This window comes from Semicossyphus pulcher, unplaced genomic scaffold (assembly GCF_022749685.1).
Source record: "Semicossyphus pulcher isolate SPU_LCO1_2020_fin unplaced genomic scaffold, fSemPul1.0.p SCAF_15, whole genome shotgun sequence".
Lineage (NCBI taxonomy): Eukaryota > Metazoa > Chordata > Actinopteri > Labriformes > Labridae > Semicossyphus > Semicossyphus pulcher.
This window is the reverse complement of record NW_027211659.1, coordinates 13,900,375-13,916,102: the sequence shown is the minus strand read 5'-3', so window position 1 is coordinate 13,916,102 and position 15,728 is coordinate 13,900,375. Positions and strand designations below refer to the sequence as shown.

Genomic DNA, 15,728 nt, shown 5'->3' with positions numbered 1-15,728 from the left:
CAGATCAAGATGTTACTATAGAACAAACTAGATACTAATGGAAGTTGAACTATTGCCATTAGCACCAATCAACGTATGCAGTAGTTGGACATGGAGGCCTACATTGGAGGCAATGGGGGCTAAGGTGAAATGATCAGGGCTTTATGAAAGGTTGGAAAACCAACCTGTAGGGTTTTATTTTGGCGGTTATGTATAATTTGACTTTTACTGGAGTCACATTTTAATGGCAATAATTTAACTTGTAACTTTTGAGTTTTTTTGTATCGCTCTGTAGGCCTAGTTCTGTTTTCAAAGGCATGAAACAGTCATGAAAAATATATTTAGCAGTCAATTTTGTACATAATTACTTCAAAGTAAGTATCAAATGTATTATTTTATTGCTGTAATGCTTCATAAGGCCAAATTTGCATCAAATGCAAAACCCTGTCGCTTGCCTACAAAACTGCAACAAAAACGGCTCCTGCCTACCTGAACAAACTCATCCAGGTCTACACTCCCTCCCGCCGACTACACTCTGACAATGAAAGGCGCCTGCAGCCTGGTACTCCCATCACAACAGGGCCCTAAGTCACTAACTAGACTCTTCTCCTCAGTAGTCTCCAGGTGGAGGCATGAGTTACCGAACTCCACTCGGTCCGCAGAGTCCCTTTCACCTTTAAGAGAAAGCTAAAGACCCAGCTCTGTCACGAACACCTCTGCATTTAATATATTGATGCTATAGATGATGATGCTATTAAGGATGTTGTTGATGTTGATAAGGATATTCATGGTGATGAAGACTATATTGACCTTGTTGATGATGATGATTAAAAAAAATAACGCCCTGTACATTGCGTGTCGGCACCTGTGTCCGACAGCACTTGAAGCTGTGTTGGCTCTTACTGACTTTGTTCCCTCTTGTCTTGATCGTTGCTTGTGTTTTATTAAATCTCAGATGTATGTCGCTTTGGACAAAAGCATCTGCTAATGAAATTGTAACACTGTAACATTGTTGTTGTAACAAATTTATATCCCCTTTCCTTCATTCCCATCCTGAATTATCCCCTCAATTCATACAACTTTACAGTTCCTCCTGGAGGTTGTGGTGATTATTGTGAAAATAGCACATGATAAGAGGCACACAGGAAAAAAAAAAGTTCACTTCCCATCAACTTTGCTGCCACCAGCAAATAAATTAGTACAATCCAATAATCCCTGACCCGCCATTGTCTATTCACCCAGACCTCTTTGGAGAATACATATCCTTGAGTTTCTCTTATTCTGTATACAGTGCACAACTATCAGTAAAAGGAAAACCAATAAAGCTCCAAGTGTTTTTTTTCATTTATTGCTCCCACAGCGTCAAAACAAACATATGTACTACTGTTGCTAAAGAGTTTCTCATATAATTTACTCAGTTAAAAAAAATACATTTTTTTTTTTACATCTGGCAATATGATGTATTAATTTTCTAACAATTATCTAACAACATTTTATTATTACTGTACATTGCCAACAAAAAAAAAGTACAGGGAAACATGATTTGTTTATGATATGGTTAGTTATACATGAAGATGCTGACTTAGCATTTGGATTGGTTGTATAGGCACAAGACCCTCTCTGGGGGCCTGTTTATGCACAAGTACTAACTTTCCCCTGACACCCCTCCCAATGACCCCGACGCACCCTCTAAGTGCATCCTAAAACAGAGACGAGTATGCTGACATCATTTTATTTTGTAATGTGCTACTTTGGGCTCATAAGCAGTGCAAAACAGTAAATATATAGATAAAAAAACACATGCACTGCCTTGTAGAAATACCTCCATCATGCTTGTTTGTCAGAGCTCGGAGTTAACAGCAGAAATCTGCTTGTTATGCTTTCTGCCCGGGCAAGCAAGTATGATGTGTTCTGTTGGCTTAACTTGGTACGGTGGGTGCACATCAGTGACCGCAGTGATAATGCACATTGTTCAAAAAAAAAAAAAAAAAAAAGAACTACAGTATACATAATACTGTACTGTATATTGCAGTGCAATTGTCCATAACCCCTGAGTCACACTTCAGAGAAGACAGGCATACAACTAAGGATAAGAAAACTGTTCTCACACCTTTGTAATAATGCTGTATTACAATAACAGCTGCAGAGAAAAGGTTTGTACAGTGTGTTCGTGTATCGCTCAGGCTTCATACTCTAACAGGCTCTTACAGCTGTGACCTCGTTCAGCAGTGACCTTTAAAAGGTTGTCCATGTGGCTGGTATCAGGCAACATCTACTACAGTGATGAAGGTTAGGGGAGAAGGCTTTACAGTGGAGACAATCTAAAACCATTTTTCCTTCCCTGAACTGATTGCAAATCCAAGACTTGAGTATTGATTAAAAAATATACATATAATTATCATTATTATACCAACAATAAAGCTAATGTTAGCGCAGCTTGGCTAGTAGCACAGCCTGACATTATGTGACCATGGGAAAGCGGCGGACATATTTTATTCAGTATTTAATGGTTTTTAATTTTCTTAACTTTAGACTAAGATACAATCTTAAAATACATGATAGAAAAACACTGACTGATGACATAGCTAGCTTTGACTAGCTTTACAAACTGTTACATCACTAGCAGAGTTATTGTTTGCTATCATCACATGGTAAATCAGTTCTCTCCATCCGCTTGATATATATTAATGCATGTAGTGTTTTGGAAAAGGAAATTCAATCATTATTTTTTTTCAGGGTTAGAACGTTTTGCTATTTGATCGATACATTGACTTGCATACTTACTAATACCAGATACTGCATTTTAGGTTGTATCAAAGACGTTTATCATAATGTAGGGTGACCATACGTCCCGCTTTCAAGCTCCGTGTTCTGAGTCCCAACAAATATTAATAAAACACTAATATGTCTCAGTTTTAAACACGCCCTGTCCCGGTTTTAACCAATTGAAATACCAAAACAATACACCATGCTTGCGAAACTGATTTGTCTATATGTCAATAAATGTCGTAGCCAAGGCTGTTGCCGTTTAACCAATAGAAAACCATCATTAATGCACCGCGAGTCAACGTTCAATACTGATTGGTTTGTACATGTGTCAATCAATCTCGTTGAGCGGCTGTTGCTTAGCTAGTCCAGCTTATCACACTGACAGGACCTGCTGCATAACGTCAGGAAGGCTAGCTGTCATGCCGAAAAGGAAGTCAGCGTTTCCCAAGAAGCTCCAGCAGAGTTACAGCTTCCCTCGAAAAGTACCAGGCAATGAATGTGCTGCTTTTTGCACACACTGCAAGTGTCCATATTCAGTGGCCCACGGTGGAAATGCCGACATACAAAGCCATATTGCAATGAGCAAATGCAAACGGTGGGTACAGGCTGGAAGTAGCACTGTTGCACTACTTAAGTGAAAAATGTCAACATGATTTTTTCATCTGCTGAGGCACTTTCCATGATGTTTAAAGGTGCACTGATGAAAAATCCAATTGTACCATGAGCTCATACATGTGGGTTTGCAGTAAAATTAAAGTGTCCCTATTTGGAGGTTTTTAAATATGGTCACCCTACCATGGTATTGTATCAGAACACCTGTATTTGATATGGACCCTGTACAAAATAATGGTCGCTGTTAACTATGAAAAATGCATTTTACAACTCTATCAGTCCACAGTCAGTTATTCTTCTGCTCCGTAATGTACTGGTATCATCTTGTCTCTCTGGTGATAAAATGTAGCTTTTTCTCTTAGCCTGCGCTCAGCACCTGGAAGAGGATGTTCCTAGATGCTGCTGAACCCACCTCCTTCTGAACCAGAAAGGGCTGATATTCTAACATCTGTATTTGATCTCTCCTTGGAACCTTGCCAAGAATGCTCAGCATCCACAGCTACCTCACCTGGAGATGTTTTGAGCAGTTCAGTCACTCTGTGCATGCACTTCCTGCTTTGAATGGAAAACCTTTGTAGGGCGGGAAACCTGTCTTAGCCCAGCTTTGCTGCTGACGACAGGAAGAAACCATATGAGGTGATGTACTGATTCCTGGAGTGCTGGAAATTGGAACCTGTCCAGTGTGAGGTAGGTCAGCCAACTCCCTTTGCTTAACAAGTAATGATAAGAGGGAGGGACACGTCTCTCTCTCTCTGTTAAATATATCATAAATAGTACCTGCTCTATATGTCATTTTATAAACAGTAGAACAGATTTGGTGTTTGTCATGGTCCACTCTAGTCTTGTGGCCCTCTCACCGAACACTGGGACATAACATGTTGCAATAGGGTCACGAGAACTGTTACAGAGCACCTTTAGAGCCCATCAGAGTACAAAGCCTAGGTGAAACACTGAGTTATTTAGGTGTTGTGCTACTTCTAACCCAACCAGATGGAGCTGTTTAACCAGCATCCCTTCAGGTAAGGTAGAATTCAGTTAAGAAGCAGTTTAAGAGTCCATCAGAGGGCCTCTGTGATGATAGAACTACTGTTACAATATGTAACCATTGTTATTACACTGGTAACTGCAGAAAACAGTCCGTCAACTCACTGTTATCTGCAGTGAACAGTATTTTACCCACATGCATAATGAAAGAAATCTTACCTCTATTATCAAGACATTGCAAATGAACAATACAGATGTCTGTGCCAGCATGCTGATAAAAAGCTGCTACTTAGTAATTACAGCATTACAACCCAGATATTCGAACGATGTGCTGCTGGAGGGTTCATGGCCTCGGACACTCGGGGTCTGAGACCGGTCTGTGGAGTCCAGTGGCGTTGAGGTGGGAGTCAGAAGGGGATGGGGAGGAAGAGAAGGAGGAGTTGGAAGAGGTTTCTGTTGGAAGAAGGAGCAGTGCAGACTGTTGGTGTCCTGCGATCTGCTGCTGCTGCTGCTGCTGCTGTGGCTCTGTATGTCTTTGTACAAGCAATGCTGTAAGGCTGTCCTCCATGGGTGCATTCACACTGGCCAAGCTCGACACAGAGTCTTTGGATTCCTGAATGGCTCTCTCCAGTTTGAGGTTGGGGCCCTAGGAGGAAGAGTAGCAGAATATATACAACTTAGTGGCCTGCACTGTGGTAAATGGACCTGTGTTTACTCTTAAACAAAATCAGCTTTATTTGTCCAACATTTTAATCCTTTCAAAATTTTGTTTCAACTCGGTAACATATTTAACAAAGACTAGAATTACCTCCCTGCGGTTGTATATCACAGCCAACCGGGCAAGTTGCAGTTTTATAAGTTGAAGTAATAATCTCGAAGATTTTCATGTCAATAAATGTCTGTTAAGTCTATCTATCGCAGAGGTAACACAGTGGTGATTGAACCTATGGCCCACTGATGAAAGCCTTTGCAGTATTATGGACTGAGTGTCGGTGGCGAATTTCACAGTTAAAAAATCACAAGCGACGTCCAGTTAGTGACGTGTTTTCCATCACCCAGCAGTGGTTAGTCTGCCAGAGAGGGTAGGCGGAGCTAAGCGGCTGCTTTTCCGGTCTCTGCAAGTGTTGCGAGTAAACAGTAAACTACTATGGCTGAACAAACAAAGAAAAGATCGATGACTACAGATACAACTTCAAATATAAGTGAAACTCCAAAGAAAAAGAAACAAATTTGACGCACAGATGAAGGCAAACAGTCTGAAAAGGAAAGCGACCGTCAGCGAGGAAAATAAAGAGTTACACCTAGCGCCAACCGTGACACTCATGCGCCACTGTCTGGATATCTGGGAAGTGTGCTCCCACAATTACCGTTTATTGCCATAGGTGCCGCCAAAGAGAACAAAACAGAGATCTTCGAGATTACAACTTTAATTAAGAGGAACCAAAAACAGCTTCAAATTCTTCATATGTGTTAAAATGCCTGCCTGATTCTGATGGAACAAAAGGTTGTAGCCACGACATTAGACAAGGATTCAAACACAAAGGTTGCTGCAAAAAGCTACAAATTGTAAAACGCTCCACACACATCTTTATTTTGGCACAGAAAATCTAAACAACCACCCAAGTATTGAGGTATAGTATCCAATCAAATGTGAATTATGGTCACAATCTCCCCTTCTGTTCCTAAGTCATGGTGTTGGTTCAGGGCCAGGAAGTCACAGCGAGGCTGACCTTTTGACTTATCACTTAATAATTCATCCTATTGGACATAGGTGTGATTTTTCTTAATCATAATAAACTTATAATTTTTTTAATTATAGCCAAAAGTGTTTTTCTTGAGGTCACTGTAGCCTTTGACCTTCGACCAGCATTTTTTTCCCAGGTTGTCCTAAAGTCCAAGTGAACACTTGTGCCAGATGTAATGAAATTTCCTCAAGATGATGGGATACAGAATTCACAAGAATGGGAAAAACATGATGTCACAGTGACCTTTGACCACCGACATCAGTTTACCCTTGAAATGGAATAAATAGACTGTATTTATATAACACTTTTCTAGCCTTCCGACCACTCAAAGTGCTTTCACACCACATGTCACATTCACTGAACCACTGAGCCACAGCCGCTCCCCCTTGAGTCAAAGTGGACATAAACAGCGCTCACATAATGCCTCGGGTTATGGTTAGCACAGGGTTATAATTGGAAGTTATTGACAAAACAAAAGCATTTACTGTACTTAAAAATATCTATATACAAACATATATGTATGCAAAATTATATTTAAGGATACAGACAAAAAAAAGGAAGCCAATCTGAAACATCTTAACAAAATAAACGCCTCACGTCTTGTTTTAACCTGCGCTGACTCTCTTATTGTGACAGGGGAGATGTCAGTCACAGAAAGCCATGTGACAGCGGCTCAGGTTCTTTCCTGTGATTGTCCAGACTTTCTGCCTACAATGTGGCAGACAAACTGATCCAGCAAGACATTCAGCAGTGACAGTGTGAAGCAGGTGGAAGCAAGGCATCCTGGGACAGTGGGTGCTTGCTCCTCACTGTCTCACTGAACATCCCTGATGACTTGATGATAATGTGATTGGTTATTGAAAAACCCAGCTGATGCAGGACATGTGCGTATCGCATGTGCAAAATAACTCACTGTGGGGGGAAATACAATCTACACCTCCTTACTTGAGTTCCTGTATGGCTGAAGAAATGGCTTGCAGTCAGAGCAACCGGCTGAACCTTCACTGCAGGTCTGTGATAGTCTGGACTGGCTGTCACAGTGCTGTAAGCCGGAGGTCCCAGCGTGGGTTGTCTTTGCAGCAGCTGCAGGATCGTCTGCATATCTGACACCAGCTGCGACTCCAGCCTCAAAAAGAAAAGAGACAGAAAAAAGGCAGAGTGAGAAAGACAGACAGGGTGATAATCAGAGAAGAGAGGCAGTGAATGCATAATTCTGACAAGTCGAATCATGTGACGACTATAAACACACTCAGTTTTACTTCAGTGAGCACTAGATGGAGCTTGTGCTCCTCAGTGGATAAATTAAGAGGCAGCAAAGATGTGGAAACACATTCTGCCGAGGTAGTAGACGGAAGAAGCTTCCCAGGCTAGGAGTGATAATGAGCTTTGTGTGGGAGGTGTGAATTCAGCATTTACTGTGGAAATGACTATATCACACTCGCTTGGTCAATCTAATAATGGATGGATTTCATCCAGGCTCTATTTTTAGGACACCAGGCAATATCGGGTGATGCTGAGTAACCTTTTAATTACCGTAAGCCCTATATATCAATATGACGCTAATGTTTTACTGCTGTCTTATTGTAATGAGGCATCATTTGTTTGTTTGTTTACTGCTGATTTAAAAAGTAAAACTTGTCACACAGGAAACATAAATTGCAGGTGCAACACACTCAAATTATTCTTGGCTTTTTATACTTATTTGTGGAGACAATTCTTCACCAGTTTGTTCACCATGTCATATCCTTCCAAATTTTTCAAATCCACAAAAAAATTCGGGGAAAAAAAGACAGAAGTGCTGCTCATCCTGCAGCCAGCTCGCATTAGGGGGGGAAAAAAAGCAGGGTCAGGTAGAGTGCGGTGGATAAAATGTCTAATTTGTGCTTAAAAAAACGAGTTAGCCCAGCATTTCTGCTGTCTGTCCTTCTCTGTGATAATTCCAGCTAAAAATACCACCTGCTGTTCATTTGTGTGTCTATTTCTGGGGGCCTGCTGGCTGCAGTTGTGTTGTTAAAATGGCAAATATGGTGCAGAAAATAATGAGACTAAAATGACAAGTATGGATTCTGGAGAGGCACTTGCATATATATTGCAGCTAGAATACCTAGAGAGCTTCTGCCAGTTAGTTCTCTTCCTCCACCTACTTATTACGTTGGCAATTGAAATGCATATTGCCAAGCACCACTGTGGAAGTGTAGCTTACTTTCAGTAGTGTGGGAGGTGAGATCTTTAAAAAATAAAGCACTCTATAATCATTGAGTCAACAACTAATCTAATGGTAGGATAATTAGCGAGAATAATCACAAATTAAATTGTTACTTCATCAGAATATGGTTGGAAACTATTCCCTTCTGCCTAAGAAGGTAATTAAAGATCTTTACCTTGTTTTATTAATCCCACTACTGTCAGATTTACCAACCATTTACATCATTGATTTGTAATGGCTGGCCAATCTCGGAACCCATCGGCTATCACCTGACGACGTTAGAGCCCCTGGGGGCTACGGCCAACTTTTCTGGGCTTCCAGTATAGTTAGCGGTTAGCGACAAATACCTCCAGCCAACTCTCTATTCAGTACGCTGCCATTGTTAACAGCCCGACTCACACCTTGAGAAGCGAGAATGGTGTTTATGTTAACTCGATGTCTGAGAACGGATTGTTAGCTGCACTCATAGATGTCTGTTTAAGAGATTAATAAAAAGATCAGAGCCGATCGGAGCCAGGATGTCATTATGGCGGGTTGCTTTTCGCTCCTGTTACTCTTCACATGGTCTGTTTGTCATGAGTTACTATTGTTTAGTTTGTATTTAATTTATTCTGTGTTTTTGCCATGATTTAGTCTTGTTTAGTTATGTATTTCTTTGTTTAGATCATTTCCTGTTTTACGTTGTCACCTTGTCTCCCGTGTTGATCCACTTCCTGCCTTTGTGTGTTTCCAGTTTGATTATGTGCCCTGCCCTTATTGTTTTCACCTGCTCCTTGATTGTCTCACCTGAGTCTGATTAGCCTCACCTCACCAAGTTTATTTAGTCTTTGTGTTCCCCTGTTTCAGTGTCATTTATTTGTTTGTCTTTGTCGTGAAACATCGTCATTCTCTGGGAAACCACTGGATATCCTGTTTCCTCGTGGCTCTCCATGTTTTTTCCCGTGGATTAATTTTGCCTGGACTCTTAAACAGTAAGCCTTTGTTGTTTGCCTTGTCTTTTTGCCTTTTATGTTAAATAAATATTATTTCTTAGTCTGCATTTGGGTCCTCTCCCTTTTTGTTTAAGCTTAAAACGTGACACTGTTTTCTTTCATACAACCAAAGCCTGCTAAAACGTGACTGCTCATTACCACTCGGACAACACTTGCGCCGTCAGCATTTTTAAGCCATAGAGAGCCACGATGCTTCCTGCTTTTACCAGGCGAACAGTGTAGACAAGGTGATGATGGCCCTTATGATTTTGGATCTAAAAAAAGCTACAGTAATAAAAAGTCTTTAGAATACTAAATGAAAGTCTCACTGGGCCGCTGTGAGTCAAATGTGTGGAAATGTGCTGCAATGTCAGGCTTCACATCAGCAGTATTAGTGTTATTGTTCGCACGTCAAATTTAGATTTGTGGAAGCTTTTTGGGAAGAAGTGAGTTAGCAATGGAGGCAGCCTATAACTACATTATATTGGACCCTAACTAGGTAGCATTGAAGTCCATTCAGTCCAACTCTTCAGTGACGCTACAGGGAGTCCATTATAGAGTAAAATATTTGATATTTGAGACGTCTTGTGCATCAGTTTATATGTGTCTAGCCTCACATGAATGGTTTCTTTAATACGATTTAGAATCCCCGCTGAACTTGAAATAAACTTCTGATGGTTTGAGCACCAAACAACATACATAGAGTCCGCAAGTGTATAGCACATTCCCTTATGACAACCAGAACTGCGTCATAGCACAAGTTTCATCATTGTGGGTGCAGTGGCCCCAGGCTCAACTCCGACCCTCGACCCTTTTGCTGCATGTCATCCCCCACTCTCTCGGGATTACATGGACATTGATCTGTGGTTGCAGAGAAGGATGACTAGGAAGGATGATGAGGTGCTTAGTTTTGGATAGGTTGAGCGGAAGGTGGCGTTCTTTCATCCATTTAGAGATATCGGCAAGGCATGGGGAGATCCGTGCCGAGACTTGTGTCATCTGGTGGGAAGAGCTGGGTATCGTCCGCATATGGTATGAGAAACCATGGGAGCGAATGATTGCACCAAGTGAAGTGGTATATAGTATACTGAAAAGAGAAGGGGACCGAGCACTGACCCTTGAGGAACTCCTGTGGATATTTCTATGTAAAAGCATAGCTTGTATGGAATAGCAGAGAGCTTTTTCTTTCTCTGTGTCAGTTGCAATTCTGTTTGCATGTGGCCTGATGTTCCCAAGATGATATCTATGACTGTTCAACAGAGCCTCCTGCTAAACTGTTACACTATGTCCTAACACCAGACATAGCTGCGGGAATGCAAGACAAACCCAGTATGATGCCACTTTAACCAATTTTCTGACTGACATAAGTAATTTGACTCTAACTGATAACACTAGTTAAACCATTTATATTCAGCTAAGTATCTGGTCAAATCGACACTCGAAACAGTTAAATAAGGATCTGTGATTATAGAATATGTACCTGTTTAGGTGCTCCTGCAGCTGACCTAAGCGTTGTTCCACCTCTCCATACGTGATCTCGCTGGCAGAATTATCGTCCTCTCTCAGGTCCTGGAAGTGTGCTGACTCATCCAAGAAGTCCGTAGGTTTCTTACAGGCCCATTTATCACAGCACAGATCTGGAGAGACCAAACCAACACGCATGCTTTACATCCTCACATGTGGGTCAGAACAACGTCATCGCCAAACAAGAAAAAATAGAATGTAATTAATCTCTACAGGAGAGCAGAGTGGAGCTTCTTTGTTATCATTTATCAAGCCCCTTGTAGCTGGAGGGTTGTTAATGCAATGTTTTCCAGTAGCAAACTAACCCTGTTGCTATCTCTGCTGAGCACCTGCTAGTGTTCTGCTTGCACTCCGCTGATACGTGTTGAGCCTCTTTTGTGATTTTAAACACAGAGATGGTGAGTAGTTCTGTGATTGTGCTATCTGGTGCAGCAGCCCGTGCAGTTGTCTTTGCACTACCGTGATGAGCTGTATAGATATGAGGAGGCTTTGTGCATGCGTGGCACTTACCTTTGTCCTCATGTAACCTTATTGTTTGTATCCTTTTAGCACGACAGATTTACAACAGCTTCAGGCTGTCAATCACTTTTAATACATCCCCAATTGTCTGTCTTGTTCTTGGCTTGCCAGTCTTGTGCCCATGCACATTTCTGATGTTTCTATAGAAGATTATGATAGACAGTTATTGCAGTATGTTTTAGATCTCTGAGCCAGACTCCGCGGAGACAGAAAAAAGAAGATTATCAATTTGAAATGTCCTTTTTTCTGCTTCTGTTTCATGTCTCTTACATCTCATTCAAAACACACACACACAGAGATTACCATCTGTACATCTGTACATCATGTACTGTCTGTCTGTCTGTTGCTAATAAGAGTGGACATAAAAACATGAACAGTGATAAAATACGAAGCTTTGAATTGCGATACCCATGCAATAAAACTGCCTTTGTGCAGCTTGTAATGTTTGGTTTTACTGAATGTGAAAAATAATTGGATGACAATTAAATTGAGTTATTGTTGTGCTTCAACTCAACTGTTGTATTTTTCCCTATTTCCTGCCTAATTAGGATGTGCTTATGTCCCAGTGCTGTAGTCCTTTTCACTTGTAATCCAGTATTGACCATGATATATTTGATGGAAAAGATTCCATCAAATATATTTGAGCACATATTCCTGGTTGATTACTGGGTAATGTGGACAGTTTAGTTCCACCATTCTCCCTATAGTTGTTTTACAGTCAGTCCCTTCAGGATTTCGCGGGCATTTTCTGTGATTGTTGTGGCCTTAAATGCCTGATTTCCAACTGATGTTTGAAAAAGTTCCAATGTTTTTTCAGGCTTTTTTTTGTGTGTAACACATGACACATCCAATGTGAGCTACTGATGCTCCAACAAAGCCATCTATTGTTTGACTGTTTGACTTCTGACATCACTTCCAGTCAAACTGCATGTCAAGACGCCAAATAAAATGTGTGAAAATTGAATGAAACTGAACGAAATTGCCGTGGAATAGTAGTTTCACACTGCGCCTTCAGTGCTATCCATGTGCCCAAAGAAGAATAGACATCTTATTTATTACAGTTAAGCTGTTGTACTTGTTATTTCAGGTGCTACGCTTCTATAAAACCACTGATAGAAGATCACCGTACAAGCAGTCTTTGACATGAACAATGACATTTGTAACAGAGCCTCTGGTTGGTGGAAAGTTAAAGGCACCAGGATGTGCTTTTATTACTGATCCAGTTTGTGATTGCTTACCCAGTTAATCACAAGAAGACATGGAGTATTGGAGCTGTTATTATGCATTCACTGTATAGAGTCTCCATAATGTACTGTAGGTCGAGGCTAGATTAGAGCCTCGCCTCTAGCATGCAGCGTTCCGGAGATATTAAAGGCACAGTAAAACATATTCTTTGATGTTAATACAACATTGCAGACCGATGAAGATCAATATTTGGTGATGTACAGTTGCAGGGATTGGCTGAATATGCGTGAACTTTTCCCAACTCCCTGGAGGGACTGTATAAGCAGTATAAACCATTGTGCAGTGTTTTCAAGCCAGACTGGCCTTGTCTCTCATCTCTTTTATTCCAATCAAGCTTTGGAGCGTGGAAAGTTCCCAATTCCCTCCACCATGAACCCTAACTGGCTTCCCACCATCCCCATCTATGTTTTTGCCGTGCACCCACCGGCCCACCAAAATATATCACCTTCAAACGACGGCCTCCTCTCCAAGCTGTCTCTGACAATGAGATTTGAGTCCAGGACTGTGGGACTGGGCGGAGACGGACCCAGGACCTCTGAAGATCTCTTTAGGCACGAGTTAGACTCCCTCCTTCCTCCCAAATCTTCAACCTCCTCCTTGTTTTCCCCTGAGGAACGGCAATCAACAGCAGTCAGTGGAATAACACCGTAGGGCAGTCCTTAGGGGATAGATGTTCTCAGGGAGCAACACTCAATTGAACAACAACAAAGAACACATTTACAATTACAAAGCATGCAGAAGCAGTTGTACTGGAACAGTGCAGATTAGCGTCTACTAACCTTTAGTTGGATCTGGTGTGAAGGAGATTCTTCTTTTCGCGCTCTTTGTGCCCTCACCATCTGAATCGCAGCCTTGGGAACTTGAGGCCTGCAACAAAATGAACTTAATAAATCAAATTACTGCTCAAAATGTGTCACTTTTTAGTTGCAAGAAGACGGGTAAAATATCTACCTTAGCAGACTCGTCTCTGAGGTTGAAGGTGAGCTCCAGGTTGTTGAAGAAGCAGTCAGCAAACTCCGGGTACATGTCCAGCACCTCCAGCAGATCTTCTCTCTGAATGGTGCTTAGGTCGCAGTAACTCAGCGCTCGCACGTCAGCGTTGGACTTTCCAGGCTTTGCCAACAGATGGATCATCTCTCCGAAGATGTCGTTCTTTCCTGGTATCGACACAGACAGAGACACTTAATCTTCTCATGCTTGAATAGGGAAAACATGTCATCTTTACTTGTACAAAATTCACGTGTTATATAGAAGAACATGTTCTGTGTTTTCAATGGGGACTTGTCTCGCTGTTCCTCAGGCTCTCACCAAAGGGCACGAGACGTGTTTGTTGCTGTGTAGAGTAGAAATCAAACGGCCTTTTCTCCCAAGGCCCGAGCTTCAGTTGTCTTTCTGTCTTTGATCCATTATTTACGCTGAGGAATAGCTGCTAACTCAAAGCGACTTTGATGTGCCGGGAGAAGAGGGTTTGATTGTGATTGACGCCACTTGTTGTGTACTTCAAAGCCAATCATTTGTGTTGATAATCACATAATGAGGCTACTTCTTCAGCTAACATGTAGGAAATCTACCATAGGCGTAGTTTCCAACTTGGGGAATCTCTGCCAGAATAAGGACAAGAGGTCTGGGTTAAAGGCCATGATGAAAAATCCCATTGTTGGCCCGGAGGTTCGATAAATGCCAACACTGTGCGCAGGGGTTTGGGAGAAAGGGATGTGATGTGTTGGCAGCCAGTGTGGCTCTCACAGCGTGCACCGGACACCTTTCCACCACAGAGGACAGCCTCACACAGAGTGCTGAATCTCCCACACACAACTTTCAGCACAAGGATTTAGATGGTCATTAGCATGTCTCGGGTTGAAAGCCTCTAGACATTCTTCTTGTCCAGTAAAATGCATGTATGGTATTAAAGTTCAGGGTGTCTTTAAGCATTCGCAAAAAAATCATAGGAAGAGGCCCCAACATTTGAAAAGTATCTATTTCCATAGGAAATGCTAAGCTATCCTCACCATAGTTAGCAGTTAGCTTACACATGCAACATTAGCTAAGATCCTCCATGTTTCCAAAGCCTTGAATGCATTGCTAAATGATGGCTGTGTAGCGTTAGATAGCGCTGTATAATTACGCAACCAAACTCCTTCTGTTGCCGCTTCACAACTGCCTTCGAAAAATAGATAATCAACAACCCAAACCAACCACAAACTCCTCAACACCCGCTACCATCAATAATCAGCCACAGCCATTGATTGTTTGCAGACGTGGTTAATGCTAGGTGTGAAGAGCTGAATAGCGGCCATGGAACTTTTTCTTTGATTTGCTGGCGGAATTCATTTTGTAATTTTGTAATAAATATTTTAATAGCTTAACCAAACCAAATTTAAAAAACTTCCATCCATCCATTATCTATACCGCTTATCCTGTTCAGGGTCGCGGGGGGGCTTGGAGTCAGCGCTGTCATTGAGAGGCGGGGTACACCCTGGACTGATCGGCAGTCAATCACAAGGCTGACACATAGAGACAAACAACCTTTCACGCTCACACTCACACCAACGGGCAATTTCGAGTCACCAATGAACCTAACGAGCATGTCTTTGGACTGTGGGAGGAAGCCGGAGTACCTGGAGGGAACCCACTCATGCTAACTCCACACAGAAAGGAAACTAGGAACCTTTCAGCTGTGAGGCGACAACGCTCATTACTACACCACCTGGCAGCCCACATTAATAGTATTATTAATAGTTGTAATACATTTTAATACATTTAAGATATTATTCTAAACATAAAACCCTACATTACAAGGCTGTTAGAATTTTAATTGTCTTAAAGAGACTACTTCCTCACATTTGGAACAATGCTAGCAGGCTTGCTGGGTTCGGGAGGCTTTAGCACTATTGACTAACCAAGACTACCTTGTTAGAGGGCAGGGACTGTGTGCTAGGCGATAACACACTACTAAGCAATGTACTAGTTTTCACATTCTAATTGGAGGAAAATGGTGCTGACGGAGCATTGTGTTTGTATTGCATTACAAATGGGCTGATCTATGTGATCGGTGACTTTTTCCGCTGGTTTGTTAATTATGTGTTTTGTGTGATGCAGCAGCTTTTGCTAAGCTTAAACCCCATTCTGTCAGGTGCAGCTTTGCAGAGCATTCATCTCATGAAAAATGCCGAG

At 41.7% G+C, this 15,728-nt stretch overlaps 1 pseudogene; it reads right to left on the bottom strand.

The window, feature by feature from the left end:
• Nucleotides 1–4,687: 4,687 nt before the first annotated feature.
• LOC138592620 (voltage-gated inwardly rectifying potassium channel KCNH7-like) overlaps nt 4,688–15,728 on the bottom strand; it is a 43,207-nt pseudogene continuing 32,166 nt past the window's right edge.